Source organism: Perna viridis, chromosome 5 (assembly GCF_037379345.1).
Source record: "Perna viridis isolate PV_CMFRI_1.1 ecotype Kerala chromosome 5, ASM3737934v1, whole genome shotgun sequence".
Taxonomy (NCBI): Eukaryota; Metazoa; Mollusca; class Bivalvia; order Mytilida; family Mytilidae; genus Perna; species Perna viridis.
In genome coordinates this window covers 51,437,256-51,456,079 of record NC_142449.1, presented here as the reverse complement: position 1 = coordinate 51,456,079, position 18,824 = coordinate 51,437,256, and the positions used below count along the sequence as shown (strand labels likewise).

The 18,824-nt window shown below is 38.2% G+C and overlaps 24 non-coding genes across 24 annotated transcripts; all 24 read left to right on the top strand.

The window, feature by feature from the left end:
• Positions 1–657: 657 nt before the first annotated feature.
• On the top strand, positions 658–776 carry LOC148618336 (5S ribosomal RNA). Its single transcript, XR_015923053.1, has one exon. It is a non-coding gene; the product is annotated as a 5S ribosomal RNA (ribosomal RNA).
• A 651-nt stretch (positions 777–1,427) lies between these two features.
• LOC148618335 (5S ribosomal RNA) lies at positions 1,428–1,546 on the top strand. The gene has a single exon (XR_015923052.1). It is a non-coding gene; the product is annotated as a 5S ribosomal RNA (ribosomal RNA).
• Positions 1,547–2,199: 653 nt separating this feature from the next.
• Positions 2,200–2,317, top strand: LOC148618334 (5S ribosomal RNA). Its single transcript, XR_015923076.1, has one exon. It is a non-coding gene; the product is annotated as a 5S ribosomal RNA (ribosomal RNA).
• Positions 2,318–2,969: 652 nt separating this feature from the next.
• On the top strand, positions 2,970–3,088 carry LOC148618333 (5S ribosomal RNA). The gene has a single exon (XR_015923079.1). It is a non-coding gene; the product is annotated as a 5S ribosomal RNA (ribosomal RNA).
• A 649-nt stretch (positions 3,089–3,737) lies between these two features.
• On the top strand, positions 3,738–3,855 carry LOC148618332 (5S ribosomal RNA). The gene has a single exon (XR_015923072.1). It is a non-coding gene; the product is annotated as a 5S ribosomal RNA (ribosomal RNA).
• Positions 3,856–4,507: 652 nt separating this feature from the next.
• On the top strand, positions 4,508–4,626 carry LOC148618331 (5S ribosomal RNA). The gene has a single exon (XR_015923051.1). It is a non-coding gene; the product is annotated as a 5S ribosomal RNA (ribosomal RNA).
• A 649-nt stretch (positions 4,627–5,275) lies between these two features.
• On the top strand, positions 5,276–5,394 carry LOC148618330 (5S ribosomal RNA). The gene has a single exon (XR_015923050.1). It is a non-coding gene; the product is annotated as a 5S ribosomal RNA (ribosomal RNA).
• Positions 5,395–6,043: 649 nt separating this feature from the next.
• Positions 6,044–6,161, top strand: LOC148618329 (5S ribosomal RNA). The gene has a single exon (XR_015923075.1). It is a non-coding gene; the product is annotated as a 5S ribosomal RNA (ribosomal RNA).
• Positions 6,162–6,812: 651 nt separating this feature from the next.
• LOC148618328 (5S ribosomal RNA) lies at positions 6,813–6,931 on the top strand. The gene has a single exon (XR_015923049.1). It is a non-coding gene; the product is annotated as a 5S ribosomal RNA (ribosomal RNA).
• Positions 6,932–7,584: 653 nt separating this feature from the next.
• Positions 7,585–7,703, top strand: LOC148618327 (5S ribosomal RNA). Its single transcript, XR_015923048.1, has one exon. It is a non-coding gene; the product is annotated as a 5S ribosomal RNA (ribosomal RNA).
• Positions 7,704–8,355: 652 nt separating this feature from the next.
• Positions 8,356–8,474, top strand: LOC148618326 (5S ribosomal RNA). The gene has a single exon (XR_015923047.1). It is a non-coding gene; the product is annotated as a 5S ribosomal RNA (ribosomal RNA).
• A 652-nt stretch (positions 8,475–9,126) lies between these two features.
• LOC148618325 (5S ribosomal RNA) lies at positions 9,127–9,245 on the top strand. Its single transcript, XR_015923046.1, has one exon. It is a non-coding gene; the product is annotated as a 5S ribosomal RNA (ribosomal RNA).
• Positions 9,246–9,897: 652 nt separating this feature from the next.
• On the top strand, positions 9,898–10,016 carry LOC148618324 (5S ribosomal RNA). The gene has a single exon (XR_015923044.1). It is a non-coding gene; the product is annotated as a 5S ribosomal RNA (ribosomal RNA).
• A 652-nt stretch (positions 10,017–10,668) lies between these two features.
• LOC148618323 (5S ribosomal RNA) lies at positions 10,669–10,787 on the top strand. The gene has a single exon (XR_015923043.1). It is a non-coding gene; the product is annotated as a 5S ribosomal RNA (ribosomal RNA).
• Positions 10,788–11,439: 652 nt separating this feature from the next.
• On the top strand, positions 11,440–11,558 carry LOC148618322 (5S ribosomal RNA). The gene has a single exon (XR_015923042.1). It is a non-coding gene; the product is annotated as a 5S ribosomal RNA (ribosomal RNA).
• A 652-nt stretch (positions 11,559–12,210) lies between these two features.
• Positions 12,211–12,329, top strand: LOC148618321 (5S ribosomal RNA). Its single transcript, XR_015923041.1, has one exon. It is a non-coding gene; the product is annotated as a 5S ribosomal RNA (ribosomal RNA).
• A 652-nt stretch (positions 12,330–12,981) lies between these two features.
• On the top strand, positions 12,982–13,100 carry LOC148618320 (5S ribosomal RNA). Its single transcript, XR_015923040.1, has one exon. It is a non-coding gene; the product is annotated as a 5S ribosomal RNA (ribosomal RNA).
• Positions 13,101–13,752: 652 nt separating this feature from the next.
• Positions 13,753–13,871, top strand: LOC148618319 (5S ribosomal RNA). Its single transcript, XR_015923039.1, has one exon. It is a non-coding gene; the product is annotated as a 5S ribosomal RNA (ribosomal RNA).
• Positions 13,872–14,523: 652 nt separating this feature from the next.
• LOC148618318 (5S ribosomal RNA) lies at positions 14,524–14,642 on the top strand. Its single transcript, XR_015923038.1, has one exon. It is a non-coding gene; the product is annotated as a 5S ribosomal RNA (ribosomal RNA).
• A 652-nt stretch (positions 14,643–15,294) lies between these two features.
• LOC148618317 (5S ribosomal RNA) lies at positions 15,295–15,413 on the top strand. The gene has a single exon (XR_015923037.1). It is a non-coding gene; the product is annotated as a 5S ribosomal RNA (ribosomal RNA).
• Positions 15,414–16,065: 652 nt separating this feature from the next.
• On the top strand, positions 16,066–16,184 carry LOC148618316 (5S ribosomal RNA). Its single transcript, XR_015923036.1, has one exon. It is a non-coding gene; the product is annotated as a 5S ribosomal RNA (ribosomal RNA).
• Positions 16,185–16,836: 652 nt separating this feature from the next.
• Positions 16,837–16,955, top strand: LOC148618315 (5S ribosomal RNA). The gene has a single exon (XR_015923035.1). It is a non-coding gene; the product is annotated as a 5S ribosomal RNA (ribosomal RNA).
• Positions 16,956–17,607: 652 nt separating this feature from the next.
• LOC148618314 (5S ribosomal RNA) lies at positions 17,608–17,726 on the top strand. The gene has a single exon (XR_015923033.1). It is a non-coding gene; the product is annotated as a 5S ribosomal RNA (ribosomal RNA).
• Positions 17,727–18,378: 652 nt separating this feature from the next.
• On the top strand, positions 18,379–18,497 carry LOC148618313 (5S ribosomal RNA). Its single transcript, XR_015923032.1, has one exon. It is a non-coding gene; the product is annotated as a 5S ribosomal RNA (ribosomal RNA).
• The last annotated feature ends 327 nt before the right edge of the window (positions 18,498–18,824 follow it).

Below are 18,824 nucleotides of genomic sequence, written 5' to 3'. Positions count from 1 at the left end.
AGACATTTCTTTTTATTTCTGGCCATTTTTTAAAAAAAATCACAAAATGACACAGAAAATGGAATACGAGTTTTCGTTCGTTTTATTAGAACGTGCATTTTTATGTATAGTCATAATTGAAAAGCAGGAAAAGGCGTTAAAAGTATAACATAGCGGGGGCGTATATTGGACTACAAGGCTCCCATATTGTCATTGTGACTTTGACGTCGCATGGCGACAGTCAGACGAAAGGGAGGCAGGGTTTGAAGCCGCCGGTGAGTAAAATTTGTCCTGTCATTTTGCAAAGTTTGAAGCAATTACATTTTCCATTTTACAATTCATTTTAAAATTAGCGCGTGCACGGACTTTTCGTGCTACAACTGAGACAAATTGACACGATTGAGCGCTGTCAAAAAAAAGGAGGGGGCAGGGCTGGGGCGTCTGCTTGTGGATCTGTGGTGAGTTTGATATTTAAATTGAATGTTAGTCTCTGAAATTTATTTAATAATATTTTTTCTTTTGTATCAATTTTATTTTAGAAGTAATTGTATTTTCTTTATGTCACTTTATTTAGAGAGCGGGGCGAATTCTTCAGCCAAGCCTACATAAAATGTTTTGTTTTTCTATATGTCTTAAGGAACTAGAATCTTTATATAGCAAATTTTCACATCATTTAGTGTCTACGACCATATCACGCTGAAAGCACCGGTTCTCGTCCGATCACCGAAGTTAAGCAGCGTCGAGTCCGGTTAGTACTTGGATGGGTGACCGCCTGGGAATACCGGATGCCGTAGACATTTCTTTTTATTTCTGGCCATTTTTTAAAAAATCACAAAAATGACACAGAAAATGGAATACGAGTTTTCGTTCGTTTTATTAGAACGTGCATTTTTATGTATAGTCATAATTGAAAAGCAGGAAAAGGCGTTAAAAGTATAACATAGCGGGGGCGTATATTGGACTACAAGGCTCCCATATTGTCATTGTGACTTTGACGTCGCATGGCGACAGTCAGACGAAAGGGAGGCAGGGTTTGAAGCCGCCGGTGAGTAAAATTTGTCCTGTCATTTTGCAAAGTTTGAAGCAATTACATTTTCCATTTTACAATTCATTTTAAAATTAGCGCGTGCACGGACTTTTCGTGCTACAACTGAGACAAATTGACACGATTGAGCGCTGTCAAAAAAAAGGAGGGGGCAGGGCTGGGGCGTCTGCTTGTGGATCTGTGGTGAGTTTGATATTTAAATTGAATGTTAGTCTCTGAAATTTATTTAATAATATTTTTTCTTTTGTATCAATTTTATTTTAGAAGTAATTGTATTTTCTTTATGTCACTTTATTTAGAGAGCGGGGCGAATTCTTCAGCCAAGCCTACATAAAATGTTTTGTTTTTCTATATGTCTTAAGGAACTAGAATCTTTATATAGCAAATTTTCACATCATTTAGTGTCTACGACCATATCACGCTGAAAGCACCGGTTCTCGTCCGATCACCGAAGTTAAGCAGCGTCGAGTCCGGTTAGTACTTGGATGGGTGACCGCCTGGGAATACCGGATGCCGTAGACATTTCTTTTTATTTCTGGCCATTTTTTAAAAAAAATCACAAAAATGACACAGAAAATGGAATACGAGTTTTCGTTCGTTTTATTAGAACGTGCATTTTTATGTATAGTCATAATTGAAAAGCAGGAAAAGGCGTTAAAAGTATAACATAGCGGGGGCGTATATTGGACTACAAGGCTCCCATATTGTCATTGTGACTTTGACGTCGCATGGCGACAGTCAGACGAAAGGGAGGCAGGGTTTGAAGCCGCCGGTGAGTAAAATTTGTCCTGTCATTTTGCAAAGTTTGAAGCAATTACATTTTCCATTTTACAATTCATTTTAAAATTAGCGCGTGCACGGACTTTTCGTGCTACAACTGAGACAAATTGACACGATTGAGCGCTGTCAAAAAAAAGGAGGGGGCAGGGCTGGGGCGTCTGCTTGTGGATCTGTGGTGAGTTTGATATTTAAATTGAATGTTAGTCTCTGAAATTTATTTAATAATATTTTTTCTTTTGTATCAATTTTATTTTAGAAGTAATTGTATTTTCTTTATGTCACTTTATTTAGAGAGCGGGGCGAATTCTTCAGCCAAGCCTACATAAAATGTTTTGTTTTTCTATATGTCTTAAGGAACTAGAATCTTTATATAGCAAATTTTCACATCATTTAGTGTCTACGACCATATCACGCTGAAAGCACCGGTTCTCGTCCGATCACCGAAGTTAAGCAGCGTCGAGTCCGGTTAGTACTTGGATGGGTGACCGCCTGGAATACCGGATGCCGTAGACATTTCATTTTATTTCTGGCCATTTTTAAAAAAAAACACAAAAATGACACAGAAAATTGAATACGAGTTTTCGTTCGTTTTATTAGAACGTGCATTTTTATGTATAGTCATAATTGAAAAGCAGGAAAAGGCGTTAAAAGTATAACATAGCGGGGGCGTATATTGGACTACAAGGCTCCCATATTGTCATTGTGACTTTGACGTCGCATGGCGACAGTCAGACGAAAGGGAGGCAGGGTTTGAAGCCGCCGGTGAGTAAAATTTGTCCTGTCATTTTGCAAAGTTTGAAGCAATTACATTTTCCATTTTACAATTCATTTTAAAATTAGCGCGTGCACGGACTTTTCGTGCTACAACTGAGACAAATTGACACGATTGAGCGCTGTCAAAAAAAAGGAGGGGGCAGGGCTGGGGCGTCTGCTTGTGGATCTGTGGTGAGTTTGATATTTAAATTGAATGTTAGTCTCTGAAATTTATTTAATAATATTTTTTCTTTTGTATCAATTTTATTTTAGAAGTAATTGTATTTTCTTTATGTCACTTTATTTAGAGAGCGGGGCGAATTCTTCAGCCAAGCCTACATAAAATGTTTTGTTTTTCTATATGTCTTAAGGAACTAGAATCTTTATATAGCAAATTTTCACATCATTTAGTGTCTACGACCATATCACGCTGAAAGCACCGGTTCTCGTCCGATCACCGAAGTTAAGCAGCGTCGAGTCCGGTTAGTACTTGGATGGGTGACCGCCTGGGAATAACCGATGACTTAGACATATCAATTTATTTCTGGCCATTTTTTAAAAAAATCACATAAATGACACAGAAAAGTGTATACGAGTTGTCTTTCGTTTTATTAGAACGTGCATTTTTATGTATAGTCATAATTGAAAAGCAGGAAAAGGCGTTAAAAGTATAACATAGCGGGGGCGTATATTGGACTACAAGGCTCCCATATTGTCATTGTGACTTTGACGTCGCATGGCGACAGTCAGACGAAAGGGAGGCAGGGTTTGAAGCCGCCGGTGAGTAAATTTGTCCTGTCATTTTGCAAAGTTTGAAGCAATTACATTTTCCATTTTACAATTCATTTTAAAATTAGCGCGTGCACGGACTTTTCGTGCTACAACTGAGACAAATTGACACGATTGAGCGCTGTCAAAAAAGAAGGAGGGGCAGGCTGGGGCGTCTGCTTGTGGATCTGTGGTGAGTTTGATATTTAATTGAATGTTAGTCTCTGAAATTTATTTAATAATATTTTTTCTTTTGTATCAATTTTATTTTAGAAGTAATTGTATTTTCTTTATGTCACTTTATTTAGAGAGCGGGGCGAATTCTTCAGCCAAGCCTACATAAAATGTTTTGTTTTTCTATATGTCTTAAGGAACTAGAATCTTTATATAGCAAATTTTCACATCATTTAGTGTCTACGACCATATCACGCTGAAGCACCGGTTCTCGTCCGATCACCGAAGTTAAGCAGCGTCGAGTCCGGTTAGTACTTGGATGGGTGACCGCCTGGGAATACCGGATGCCGTAGACCATTTCTTTTTATTTCTGGCCATTTTTTAAAAAAATCACAAAAATGACACAGAAAATGGAATACGAGTTTTCGTTCGTTTTATTAGAACGTGCATTTTTATGTATAGTCATAATTGAAAAGCAGGAAAAGGCGTTAAAAGTATAACATAGCGGGGGCGTATATTGGACTACAAGGCTCCCATATTGTCATTGTGACTTTGACGTCGCATGGCGACAGTCAGACGAAAGGGAGGCAGGGTTTGAAGCCGCCGGTGAGTAAAATTTGTCCTGTCATTTTGCAAAGTTTGAAGCAATTACATTTTCCATTTTACAATTCATTTTAAAATTAGCGCGTGCACGGACTTTCGTGCTACAACTGAGACAAATTGACACGATTGAGCGCTGTCAAAAAAAAGGAGGGGGCAGGGCTGGGGCGTCTGCTTGTGGATCTGTGGTGAGTTTGATATTTAAATTGAATGTTAGTCTCTGAAATTTATTTAATAATATTTTTTCTTTTGTATCAATTTTATTTTAGAAGTAATTGTATTTTCTTTATGTCACTTTATTTAGAGAGCGGGGCGAATTCTTCAGCCAAGCCTACATAAAATGTTTTGTTTTTCTATATGTCTTAAGGAACTAGAATCTTTATATAGCAAATTTTCACATCATTTAGTGTCTACGACCATATCACGCTGAAAGCACCGGTTCTCGTCCGATCACCGAAGTTAAGCAGCGTCGAGTCCGGTTAGTACTTGGATGGGTGACCGCCTGGGAATACCGGATGCCGTAGACATTTCTTTTATTTCTGGCCATTTTTAAAAAAAATCACAAAAATGACACAGAAAATGGAATACGAGTTTTCGTTCGTTTTATTAGAACGTGCATTTTTATGTATAGTCATAATTGAAAAGCAGGAAAAGGCGTTAAAAGTATAACATAGCGGGGGCGTATATTGGACTACAAGGCTCCCATATTGTCATTGTGACTTTGACGTCGCATGGCGACAGTCAGACGAAAGGGAGGCAGGGTTTGAAGCCGCCGGTGAGTAAATTTGTCCTGTCATTTTGCAAAGTTTGAAGCAATTACATTTTCCATTTTACAATTCATTTTAAAATTAGCGCGTGCACGACTTTTCGTGCTACAACTGAGACAAATTGACACGATTGAGCGCTGTCAAAAAAAAGGAGGGGGCAGGGCTGGGGCGTCTGCTTGTGGATCTGTGGTGAGTTTGATATTTAAATTGAATGTTAGTCTCTGAAATTTATTTAATAATATTTTTTCTTTTGTATCAATTTTATTTTAGAAGTAATTGTATTTTCTTTATGTCACTTTATTTAGAGAGCGGGGCGAATTCTTCAGCCAAGCCTACATAAAATGTTTTGTTTTTCTATATGTCTTAAGGAACTAGAATCTTTATATAGCAAATTTTCACATCATTTAGTGTCTACGACCATATCACGCTGAAAGCACCGGTTCTCGTCCGATCACCGAAGTTAAGCAGCGTCGAGTCCGGTTAGTACTTGGATGGGTGACCGCCTGGGAATACCGGATGCCGTAGACATTTCTTTTTATTTCTGGCCATTTTTTAAAAAAATCACAAAAATGACACAGAAAATGGAATACGAGTTTTCGTTCGTTTTATTAGAACGTGCATTTTTATGTATAGTCATAATTGAAAAGCAGGAAAAGGCGTTAAAAGTATAACATAGCGGGGGCGTATATTGGACTACAAGGCTCCCATATTGTCATTGTGACTTTGACGTCGCATGGCGACAGTCAGACGAAAGGGAGGCAGGGTTTGAAGCCGCCGGTGAGTAAAATTTGTCCTGTCATTTTGCAAAGTTTGAAGCAATTACATTTTCCATTTTACAATTCATTTTAAATTAGCGCGTGCACGGACTTTTCGTGCTACAACTGAGACAAATTGACACGATTGAGCGCTGTCAAAAAAAAGGAGGGGGCAGGGCTGGGGCGTCTGCTTGTGGATCTGTGGTGAGTTTGATATTTAAATTGAATGTTAGTCTCTGAAATTTATTTAATAATATTTTTTCTTTTGTATCAAATTTATTTAGAAGTAATTGTATTTTCTTTATGTCACTTATTTAGAGAGCGGGGCGAATTCTTCAGCCAAGCCTACATAAAATGTTTTGTTTTTCTATATGTCTTAAGGAACTAGAATCTTTATATAGCAAATTTTCACATCATTTAGTGTCTACGACCATATCACGCTGAAAGCACCGGTTCTCGTCCGATCACCGAAGTTAAGCAGCGTCGAGTCCGGTTAGTACTTGGATGGGTGACCGCCTGGAATACCGGATGCCGTAGACATTTCTTTTTATTTCTGGCCATTTTTAAAAAAATCACAAAAATGACACAGAAAATGGAATACGAGTTTTCGTTCGTTTTATTAGAACGTGCATTTTTATGTATAGTCATAATTGAAAAGCAGGAAAAGGCGTTAAAAGTATAACATAGCGGGGGCGTATATTGGACTACAAGGCTCCCATATTGTCATTGTGACTTTGACGTCGCATGGCGACAGTCAGACGAAAGGGAGGCAGGGTTTGAAGCCGCCGGTGAGTAAAATTTGTCCTGTCATTTTGCAAAGTTTGAAGCAATTACATTTTCCATTTTACAATTCATTTTAAAATTAGCGCGTGCACGGACTTTTCGTGCTACAACTGAGACAAATTGACACGATTGAGCGCTGTCAAAAAAAAGGAGGGGGCAGGGCTGGGGCGTCTGCTTGTGGATCTGTGGTGAGTTTGATATTTAAATTGAATGTTAGTCTCTGAAATTTATTTAATAATATTTTTTCTTTTGTATCAATTTTATTTTAGAAGTAATTGTATTTTCTTTATGTCACTTTATTTAGAGAGCGGGGCGAATTCTTCAGCCAAGCCTACATAAAATGTTTTGTTTTTCTATATGTCTTAAGGAACTAGAATCTTTATATAGCAAATTTTCACATCATTTAGTGTCTACGACCATATCACGCTGAAAGCACCGGTTCTCGTCCGATCACCGAAGTTAAGCAGCGTCGAGTCCGGTTAGTACTTGGATGGGTGACCGCCTGGGAATACCGGATGCCGTAGACATTTCTTTTTATTTCTGGCCATTTTTTAAAAAAATCACAAAAATGACACAGAAAATGGAATACGAGTTTTCGTTCGTTTTATTAGAACGTGCATTTTTATGTATAGTCATAATTGAAAAGCAGGAAAAGGCGTTAAAAGTATAACATAGCGGGGGCGTATATTGGACTAGAAGGCTCCCATATTGTCATTGTGACTTTGACTGTCGCCATGCGACAGTCAGACGAAAGGGAGGCAGGGTTTGAAGCCGCCGGTGAGTAAAATTTGTCCTGTCATTTTGCAAAGTTTGAAGCAATTACATTTTCCATTTTACAATTCATTTTAAAATTAGCGCGTGCACGGACTTTTCGTGCTACAACTGAGACAAATTGACACGATTGAGCGCTGTCAAAAAAAAGGAGGGGGCAGGGCTGGGGCGTCTGCTTGTGGATCTGTGGTGAGTTTGATATTTAAATTGAATGTTAGTCTCTGAAATTTATTTAATAATATTTTTTCTTTTGTATCAATTTTATTTTAGAAGTAATTGTATTTTCTTTATGTCACTTTATTTAGAGAGCGGGGCGAATTCTTCAGCCAAGCCTACATAAAATGTTTTGTTTTTCTATATGTCTTAAGGAACTAGAATCTTTATATAGCAAATTTTCACATCATTTAGTGTCTACGACCATATCACGCTGAAAGCACCGGTTCTCGTCCGATCACCGAAGTTAAGCAGCGTCGAGTCCGGTTAGTACTTGGATGGGTGACCGCCTGGGAATACCGGATGCCGTAGACATTTCTTTTTATTTCTGGCCATTTTTTAAAAAAATCACAAAAATGAAACAGATATTGGAATACGAGTTTTCGTTCGTTTTATTAGATCGTGCATTTTTATGTATATACATAATTGAAAAGCAGGAAAAGGCGTTAAAAGTATAACATAGCTGGGGCTTATATTTGACTATAAGGCTCCCATATTGTCATTGTGACTTTGACGTCGCATGGCGACAGTCAGACGAAAGGGAGGCAGGGTTTGAAGCCGCCGGTGAGTAAAATTTGTCCTGTCATTTTGCAAAGTTTGAAGCAATTACATTTTCCATTTTACAATTCATTTTAAAATTAGCGCGTGCACGGACTTTTCGTGCTACAACTGAGACAAATTGACACGATTGAGCGCTGTCAAAAAAAAAGGAGGGGCAGGGCTGGGGCGTCTGCTTGTGGATCTGTGGTGAGTTTGATATTTAAATTGAATGTTAGTCTCTGAAATTTATTTAATAATATTTTTTCTTTTGTATCAATTTTATTTTAGAAGTAATTGTATTTTCTTTATGTCACTTTATTTAGAGAGCGGGGCGAATTCTTCAGCCAAGCCTACATAAAATGTTTTGTTTTTCTATATGTCTTAAGGAACTAGAATCTTTATATAGCAAATTTTCACATCATTTAGTGTCTACGACCATATCACGCTGAAAGCACCGGTTCTCGTCCGATCACCGAAGTTAAGCAGCGTCGAGTCCGGTTAGTACTTGGATGGGTGACCGCCTGGGAATACCGGATGCCGTAGACATTTCTTTTTATTTCTGGCCATTTTTTAAAAAAATCACAAAAATGACACAGAAAATGGAATACGAGTTTTCGTTCGTTTTATTAGAACGTGCATTTTTATGTATAGTCATAATTGAAAAGCAGGAAAAGGCGTTAAAAGTATAACATAGCGGGGGCGTATATTGGACTACAAGGCTCCCATATTGTCATTGTGACTTTGACGTCGCATGGCGACAGTCAGACGAAAGGGAGGCAGGGTTTGAAGCCGCCGGTGAGTAAAATTTGTCCTGTCATTTTGCAAAGTTTGAAGCAATTACATTTTCCATTTTACAATTCATTTTAAAATTAGCGCGTGCACGGACTTTTCGTGCTACAACTGAGACAAATTGACACGATTGAGCGCTGTCAAAAAAAAGGAGGGGGCAGGGCTGGGGCGTCTGCTTGTGGATCTGTGGTGAGTTTGATATTTAAATTGAATGTTAGTCTCTGAAATTTATTTAATAATATTTTTTCTTTTGTATCAATTTTATTTTAGAAGTAATTGTATTTTCTTTATGTCACTTTATTTAGAGAGCGGGGCGAATTCTTCAGCCAAGCCTACATAAAATGTTTTGTTTTTCTATATGTCTTAAGGAACTAGAATCTTTATATAGCAAATTTTCACATCATTTAGTGTCTACGACCATATCACGCTGAAAGCACCGGTTCTCGTCCGATCACCGAAGTTAAGCAGCGTCGAGTCCGGTTAGTACTTGGATGGGTGACCGCCTGGGAATACCGGATGCCGTAGACATTTCTTTTTATTTCTGGCCATTTTTTAAAAAAATCACAAAAATGACACAGAAAATGGAATACGAGTTTTCGTTCGTTTTATTAGAACGTGCATTTTTATGTATAGTCATAATTGAAAAGCAGGAAAAGGCGTTAAAAGTATAACATAGCGGGGGCGTATATTGGACTACAAGGCTCCCATATTGTCATTGTGACTTTGACGTCGCATGGCGACAGTCAGACGAAAGGGAGGCAGGGTTTGAAGCCGCCGGTGAGTAAAATTTGTCCTGTCATTTTGCAAAGTTTGAAGCAATTACATTTTCCATTTTACAATTCATTTTAAAATTAGCGCGTGCACGGACTTTTCGTGCTACAACTGAGACAAATTGACACGATTGAGCGCTGTCAAAAAAAAGGAGGGGGCAGGGCTGGGGCGTCTGCTTGTGGATCTGTGGTGAGTTTGATATTTAAATTGAATGTTAGTCTCTGAAATTTATTTAATAATATTTTTTCTTTTGTATCAATTTTATTTTAGAAGTAATTGTATTTTCTTTATGTCACTTTATTTAGAGAGCGGGGCGAATTCTTCAGCCAAGCCTACATAAAATGTTTTGTTTTTCTATATGTCTTAAGGAACTAGAATCTTTATATAGCAAATTTTCACATCATTTAGTGTCTACGACCATATCACGCTGAAAGCACCGGTTCTCGTCCGATCACCGAAGTTAAGCAGCGTCGAGTCCGGTTAGTACTTGGATGGGTGACCGCCTGGGAATACCGGATGCCGTAGACATTTCTTTTTATTTCTGGCCATTTTTTAAAAAAATCACAAAAATGACACAGAAAATGGAATACGAGTTTTCGTTCGTTTTATTAGAACGTGCATTTTTATGTATAGTCATAATTGAAAAGCAGGAAAAGGCGTTAAAAGTATAACATAGCGGGGGCGTATATTGGACTACAAGGCTCCCATATTGTCATTGTGACTTTGACGTCGCATGGCGACAGTCAGACGAAAGGGAGGCAGGGTTTGAAGCCGCCGGTGAGTAAAATTTGTCCTGTCATTTTGCAAAGTTTGAAGCAATTACATTTTCCATTTTACAATTCATTTTAAAATTAGCGCGTGCACGGACTTTTCGTGCTACAACTGAGACAAATTGACACGATTGAGCGCTGTCAAAAAAAAGGAGGGGGCAGGGCTGGGGCGTCTGCTTGTGGATCTGTGGTGAGTTTGATATTTAAATTGAATGTTAGTCTCTGAAATTTATTTAATAATATTTTTTCTTTTGTATCAATTTTATTTTAGAAGTAATTGTATTTTCTTTATGTCACTTTATTTAGAGAGCGGGGCGAATTCTTCAGCCAAGCCTACATAAAATGTTTTGTTTTTCTATATGTCTTAAGGAACTAGAATCTTTATATAGCAAATTTTCACATCATTTAGTGTCTACGACCATATCACGCTGAAAGCACCGGTTCTCGTCCGATCACCGAAGTTAAGCAGCGTCGAGTCCGGTTAGTACTTGGATGGGTGACCGCCTGGGAATACCGGATGCCGTAGACATTTCTTTTTATTTCTGGCCATTTTTTAAAAAAATCACAAAAATGACACAGAAAATGGAATACGAGTTTTCGTTCGTTTTATTAGAACGTGCATTTTTATGTATAGTCATAATTGAAAAGCAGGAAAAGGCGTTAAAAGTATAACATAGCGGGGGCGTATATTGGACTACAAGGCTCCCATATTGTCATTGTGACTTTGACGTCGCATGGCGACAGTCAGACGAAAGGGAGGCAGGGTTTGAAGCCGCCGGTGAGTAAAATTTGTCCTGTCATTTTGCAAAGTTTGAAGCAATTACATTTTCCATTTTACAATTCATTTTAAAATTAGCGCGTGCACGGACTTTTCGTGCTACAACTGAGACAAATTGACACGATTGAGCGCTGTCAAAAAAAAGGAGGGGGCAGGGCTGGGGCGTCTGCTTGTGGATCTGTGGTGAGTTTGATATTTAAATTGAATGTTAGTCTCTGAAATTTATTTAATAATATTTTTTCTTTTGTATCAATTTTATTTTAGAAGTAATTGTATTTTCTTTATGTCACTTTATTTAGAGAGCGGGGCGAATTCTTCAGCCAAGCCTACATAAAATGTTTTGTTTTTCTATATGTCTTAAGGAACTAGAATCTTTATATAGCAAATTTTCACATCATTTAGTGTCTACGACCATATCACGCTGAAAGCACCGGTTCTCGTCCGATCACCGAAGTTAAGCAGCGTCGAGTCCGGTTAGTACTTGGATGGGTGACCGCCTGGGAATACCGGATGCCGTAGACATTTCTTTTTATTTCTGGCCATTTTTTAAAAAAATCACAAAAATGACACAGAAAATGGAATACGAGTTTTCGTTCGTTTTATTAGAACGTGCATTTTTATGTATAGTCATAATTGAAAAGCAGGAAAAGGCGTTAAAAGTATAACATAGCGGGGGCGTATATTGGACTACAAGGCTCCCATATTGTCATTGTGACTTTGACGTCGCATGGCGACAGTCAGACGAAAGGGAGGCAGGGTTTGAAGCCGCCGGTGAGTAAAATTTGTCCTGTCATTTTGCAAAGTTTGAAGCAATTACATTTTCCATTTTACAATTCATTTTAAAATTAGCGCGTGCACGGACTTTTCGTGCTACAACTGAGACAAATTGACACGATTGAGCGCTGTCAAAAAAAAGGAGGGGGCAGGGCTGGGGCGTCTGCTTGTGGATCTGTGGTGAGTTTGATATTTAAATTGAATGTTAGTCTCTGAAATTTATTTAATAATATTTTTTCTTTTGTATCAATTTTATTTTAGAAGTAATTGTATTTTCTTTATGTCACTTTATTTAGAGAGCGGGGCGAATTCTTCAGCCAAGCCTACATAAAATGTTTTGTTTTTCTATATGTCTTAAGGAACTAGAATCTTTATATAGCAAATTTTCACATCATTTAGTGTCTACGACCATATCACGCTGAAAGCACCGGTTCTCGTCCGATCACCGAAGTTAAGCAGCGTCGAGTCCGGTTAGTACTTGGATGGGTGACCGCCTGGGAATACCGGATGCCGTAGACATTTCTTTTTATTTCTGGCCATTTTTTAAAAAAATCACAAAAATGACACAGAAAATGGAATACGAGTTTTCGTTCGTTTTATTAGAACGTGCATTTTTATGTATAGTCATAATTGAAAAGCAGGAAAAGGCGTTAAAAGTATAACATAGCGGGGGCGTATATTGGACTACAAGGCTCCCATATTGTCATTGTGACTTTGACGTCGCATGGCGACAGTCAGACGAAAGGGAGGCAGGGTTTGAAGCCGCCGGTGAGTAAAATTTGTCCTGTCATTTTGCAAAGTTTGAAGCAATTACATTTTCCATTTTACAATTCATTTTAAAATTAGCGCGTGCACGGACTTTTCGTGCTACAACTGAGACAAATTGACACGATTGAGCGCTGTCAAAAAAAAGGAGGGGGCAGGGCTGGGGCGTCTGCTTGTGGATCTGTGGTGAGTTTGATATTTAAATTGAATGTTAGTCTCTGAAATTTATTTAATAATATTTTTTCTTTTGTATCAATTTTATTTTAGAAGTAATTGTATTTTCTTTATGTCACTTTATTTAGAGAGCGGGGCGAATTCTTCAGCCAAGCCTACATAAAATGTTTTGTTTTTCTATATGTCTTAAGGAACTAGAATCTTTATATAGCAAATTTTCACATCATTTAGTGTCTACGACCATATCACGCTGAAAGCACCGGTTCTCGTCCGATCACCGAAGTTAAGCAGCGTCGAGTCCGGTTAGTACTTGGATGGGTGACCGCCTGGGAATACCGGATGCCGTAGACATTTCTTTTTATTTCTGGCCATTTTTTAAAAAAATCACAAAAATGACACAGAAAATGGAATACGAGTTTTCGTTCGTTTTATTAGAACGTGCATTTTTATGTATAGTCATAATTGAAAAGCAGGAAAAGGCGTTAAAAGTATAACATAGCGGGGGCGTATATTGGACTACAAGGCTCCCATATTGTCATTGTGACTTTGACGTCGCATGGCGACAGTCAGACGAAAGGGAGGCAGGGTTTGAAGCCGCCGGTGAGTAAAATTTGTCCTGTCATTTTGCAAAGTTTGAAGCAATTACATTTTCCATTTTACAATTCATTTTAAAATTAGCGCGTGCACGGACTTTTCGTGCTACAACTGAGACAAATTGACACGATTGAGCGCTGTCAAAAAAAAGGAGGGGGCAGGGCTGGGGCGTCTGCTTGTGGATCTGTGGTGAGTTTGATATTTAAATTGAATGTTAGTCTCTGAAATTTATTTAATAATATTTTTTCTTTTGTATCAATTTTATTTTAGAAGTAATTGTATTTTCTTTATGTCACTTTATTTAGAGAGCGGGGCGAATTCTTCAGCCAAGCCTACATAAAATGTTTTGTTTTTCTATATGTCTTAAGGAACTAGAATCTTTATATAGCAAATTTTCACATCATTTAGTGTCTACGACCATATCACGCTGAAAGCACCGGTTCTCGTCCGATCACCGAAGTTAAGCAGCGTCGAGTCCGGTTAGTACTTGGATGGGTGACCGCCTGGGAATACCGGATGCCGTAGACATTTCTTTTTATTTCTGGCCATTTTTTAAAAAAATCACAAAAATGACACAGAAAATGGAATACGAGTTTTCGTTCGTTTTATTAGAACGTGCATTTTTATGTATAGTCATAATTGAAAAGCAGGAAAAGGCGTTAAAAGTATAACATAGCGGGGGCGTATATTGGACTACAAGGCTCCCATATTGTCATTGTGACTTTGACGTCGCATGGCGACAGTCAGACGAAAGGGAGGCAGGGTTTGAAGCCGCCGGTGAGTAAAATTTGTCCTGTCATTTTGCAAAGTTTGAAGCAATTACATTTTCCATTTTACAATTCATTTTAAAATTAGCGCGTGCACGGACTTTTCGTGCTACAACTGAGACAAATTGACACGATTGAGCGCTGTCAAAAAAAAGGAGGGGGCAGGGCTGGGGCGTCTGCTTGTGGATCTGTGGTGAGTTTGATATTTAAATTGAATGTTAGTCTCTGAAATTTATTTAATAATATTTTTTCTTTTGTATCAATTTTATTTTAGAAGTAATTGTATTTTCTTTATGTCACTTTATTTAGAGAGCGGGGCGAATTCTTCAGCCAAGCCTACATAAAATGTTTTGTTTTTCTATATGTCTTAAGGAACTAGAATCTTTATATAGCAAATTTTCACATCATTTAGTGTCTACGACCATATCACGCTGAAAGCACCGGTTCTCGTCCGATCACCGAAGTTAAGCAGCGTCGAGTCCGGTTAGTACTTGGATGGGTGACCGCCTGGGAATACCGGATGCCGTAGACATTTCTTTTTATTTCTGGCCATTTTTTAAAAAAATCACAAAAATGACACAGAAAATGGAATACGAGTTTTCGTTCGTTTTATTAGAACGTGCATTTTTATGTATAGTCATAATTGAAAAGCAGGAAAAGGCGTTAAAAGTATAACATAGCGGGGGCGTATATTGGACTACAAGGCTCCCATATTGTCATTGTGACTTTGACGTCGCATGGCGACAGTCAGACGAAAGGGAGGCAGGGTTTGAAGCCGCCGGTGAGTAAAATTTGTCCTGTCATTTTGCAAAGTTTGAAGCAATTACATTTTCCATTTTACAATTCATTTTAAAATTAGCGCGTGCACGGACTTTTCGTGCTACAACTGAGACAAATTGACACGATTGAGCGCTGTCAAAAAAAAGGAGGGGGCAGGGCTGGGGCGTCTGCTTGTGGATCTGTGGTGAGTTTGATATTTAAATTGAATGTTAGTCTCTGAAATTTATTTAATAATATTTTTTCTTTTGTATCAATTTTATTTTAGAAGTAATTGTATTTTCTTTATGTCACTTTATTTAGAGAGCGGGGCGAATTCTTCAGCCAAGCCTACATAAAATGTTTTGTTTTTCTATATGTCTTAAGGAACTAGAATCTTTATATAGCAAATTTTCACATCATTTAGTGTCTACGACCATATCACGCTGAAAGCACCGGTTCTCGTCCGATCACCGAAGTTAAGCAGCGTCGAGTCCGGTTAGTACTTGGATGGGTGACCGCCTGGGAATACCGGATGCCGTAGACATTTCTTTTTATTTCTGGCCATTTTTTAAAAAAATCACAAAAATGACACAGAAAATGGAATACGAGTTTTCGTTCGTTTTATTAGAACGTGCATTTTTATGTATAGTCATAATTGAAAAGCAGGAAAAGGCGTTAAAAGTATAACATAGCGGGGGCGTATATTGGACTACAAGGCTCCCATATTGTCATTGTGACTTTGACGTCGCATGGCGACAGTCAGACGAAAGGGAGGCAGGGTTTGAAGCCGCCGGTGAGTAAAATTTGTCCTGTCATTTTGCAAAGTTTGAAGCAATTACATTTTCCATTTTACAATTCATTTTAAAATTAGCGCGTGCACGGACTTTTCGTGCTACAACTGAGACAAATTGACACGATTGAGCGCTGTCAAAAAAAAGGAGGGGGCAGGGCTGGGGCGTCTGCTTGTGGATCTGTGGTGAGTTTGATATTTAAATTGAATGTTAGTCTCTGAAATTTATTTAATAATATTTTTTCTTTTGTATCAATTTTATTTTAAAAGTAATTGTATTTTCTTTATGTCACTTTATTTAGAGAGCGGGGCGAATTCTTCAGCCAAGCCTACATAAAATGTTTTGTTTTTCTATATGTCTTAAGGAACTAGAATCTTTATATAGCAAATTTTCACATCATTTAGTGTCTACGACCATATCACGCTGAAAGCACCGGTTCTCGTCCGATCACCGAAGTTAAGCAGCGTCGAGTCCGGTTAGTACTTGGATGGGTGACCGCCTGGGAATACCGGATGCCGTAGACATTTCTTTTTATTTCTGGCCATTTTTTAAAAAAATCACAAAAATGACACAGAAAATGGAATACGAGTTTTCGTTCGTTTTATTAGAACGTGCATTTTTATGTATAGTCATAATTGAAAAGCAGGAAAAGGCGTTAAAAGTATAACATAGCGGGGGCGTATATTGGACTACAAGGCTCCCATATTGTCATTGTGACTTTGACGTCGCATGGCGACAGTCAGACGAAAGGGAGGCAGGGTTTGAAGCCGCCGGTGAGTAAAATTTGTCCTGTCATTTTGCAAAGTTTGAAGCAATTACATTTTCCATTTTACAATTCATTTTAAAATTAGCGCGTGCACGGACATTTCGTGCTACAACTGAGACAAATTGACACGATTGAGCGCTGTCAAAAAAAAGGAGGGGGCAGGGCTGGGGCGTCTGCTTGTGGATCTGTGGTGAGTTTGATATTTAAATTGAATGTTAGTCTCTGAAATTTATTTAATAATATTTTTTCTTTTGTATCAATTTTATTTTAGAAGTAATTGTATTTTCTTTATGTCACTTTATTTAGAGAGCGGGGCGAATTCTTCAGCCAAGCCTACATAAAATGTTTTGTTTTTCTATATGTCTTAAGGAACTAGAATCTTTATATAGCAAATTTTCACATCATTTAGTGTCTACGACCATATCACGCTGAAAGCACCGGTTCTCGTCCGATCACCGAAGTTAAGCAGCGTCGAGTCCGGTTAGTACTTGGATGGGTGACCGCCTGGGAATACCGGATGCCGTAGACATTTCTTTTTATTTCTGGCCATTTTTTAAAAAAATCACAAAAATGACACAGAAAATGGAATACGAGTTTTCGTTCGTTTTATTAGAACGTGCATTTTTATGTATAGTCATAATTGAAAAGCAGGAAAAGGCGTTAAAAGTATAACATAGCGGGGGCGTATATTGGACTACAAGGCTCCCATATTGTCATTGTGACTTTGACGTCGCATGGCGACAGTCAGACGAAAGGGAGGCAGGGTTTGAAGCCGCCGGTGAGTAAAATTTGTCCTGTCATTTTGCAAAGTTTGAAGCAATTACATTTTCCATTTTACAATTCATTTTAAAATTAGCGCGTGCACGGACTTTTCGTGCTACAACTGAGACAAATTGACACGATTGAGCGCTGTCAAAAAAAAGGAGGGGGCAGGGCTGGGGCGTCTGCTTGTGGATCTGTGGTGAGTTTGATATTTAAATTGAATGTTAGTCTCTGAAATTTATTTAATAATATTTTTTCTTTTGTATCAATTTTATTTTAGAAGTAATTGTATTTTCTTTATGTCACTTTATTTAGAGAGCGGGGCGAATTCTTCAGCCAAGCCTACATAAAATGTTTTGTTTTTCTATATGTCTTAAGGAACTAGAATCTTTATATAGCAAATTTTCACATCATTTAGTGTCTACGACCATATCACGCTGAAAGCACCGGTTCTCGTCCGATCACCGAAGTTAAGCAGCGTCGAGTCCGGTTAGTACTTGGATGGGTGACCGCCTGGGAATACCGGATGCCGTAGACATTTCTTTTTATTTCTGGCCATTTTTTAAAAAAATCACAAAAATGACACAGAAAATGGAATACGAGTTTTCGTTCGTTTTATTAGAACGTGCATTTTTATGTATAGTCATAATTGAAAAGCAGGAAAAGGCGTTAAAAGTATAACATAGCGGGGGCGTATATTGGACTACAAGGCTCCCATATTGTCATTGTGACTTTGACGTCGCATGGCGACAGTCAGACGAAAGGGAGGCAGGGTTTGAAGCCGCCGGTGAGTAAAATTTGTCCTGTCATTTTGCAAAGTTTGAAGCAATTACATTTTCCATTTTACAATTCATTTTAAAATTAGCGCGTGCACGGACTTTTCGTGCTACAACTGAGACAAATTGACACGATTGAGCGCTGTCAAAAAAAAGGAGGGGGCAGGGCTGGGGCGTCTGCTTGTGGATCTGTGGTGAGTTTGATATTTAAATTGAATGTTAGTCTCTGAAATTTATTTAATAATATTTTTTCTTTTGTATCAATTTTATTTTAGAAGTAATTGTATTTTCTTTATGTCACTTTATTTAGAGAGCGGGGCGAATTCTTCAGCCAAGCCTACATAAAATGTTTTGTTTTTCTATATGTCTTAAGGAACTAGAATCTTTATATAGCAAATTTTCACATCATTTAGTGTCTACGACCATATCACGCTGAAAGCACCGGTTCTCGTCCGATCACCGAAGTTAAGCAGCGTCGAGTCCGGTTAGTACTTGGATGGGTGACCGCCTGGGAATACCGGATGCCGTAGACATTTCTTTTTATTTCTGGCCATTTTTTAAAAAAATCACAAAAATGACACAGAAAATGGAATACGAGTTTTCGTTCGTTTTATTAGAACGTGCATTTTTATGTATAGTCATAATTGAAAAGCAGGAAAAGGCGTTAAAAGTATAACATAGCGGGGGCGTATATTGGACTACAAGGCTCCCATATTGTCATTGTGACTTTGACGTCGCATGGCGACAGTCAGACGAAAGGGAGGCAGGGTTTGAAGCCGCCGGTGAGTAAAATTTGTCCTGTCATTTTGCAAAGTTTGAAGCAATTACATTTTCCATTTTACAATTCATTTTAAAATTAG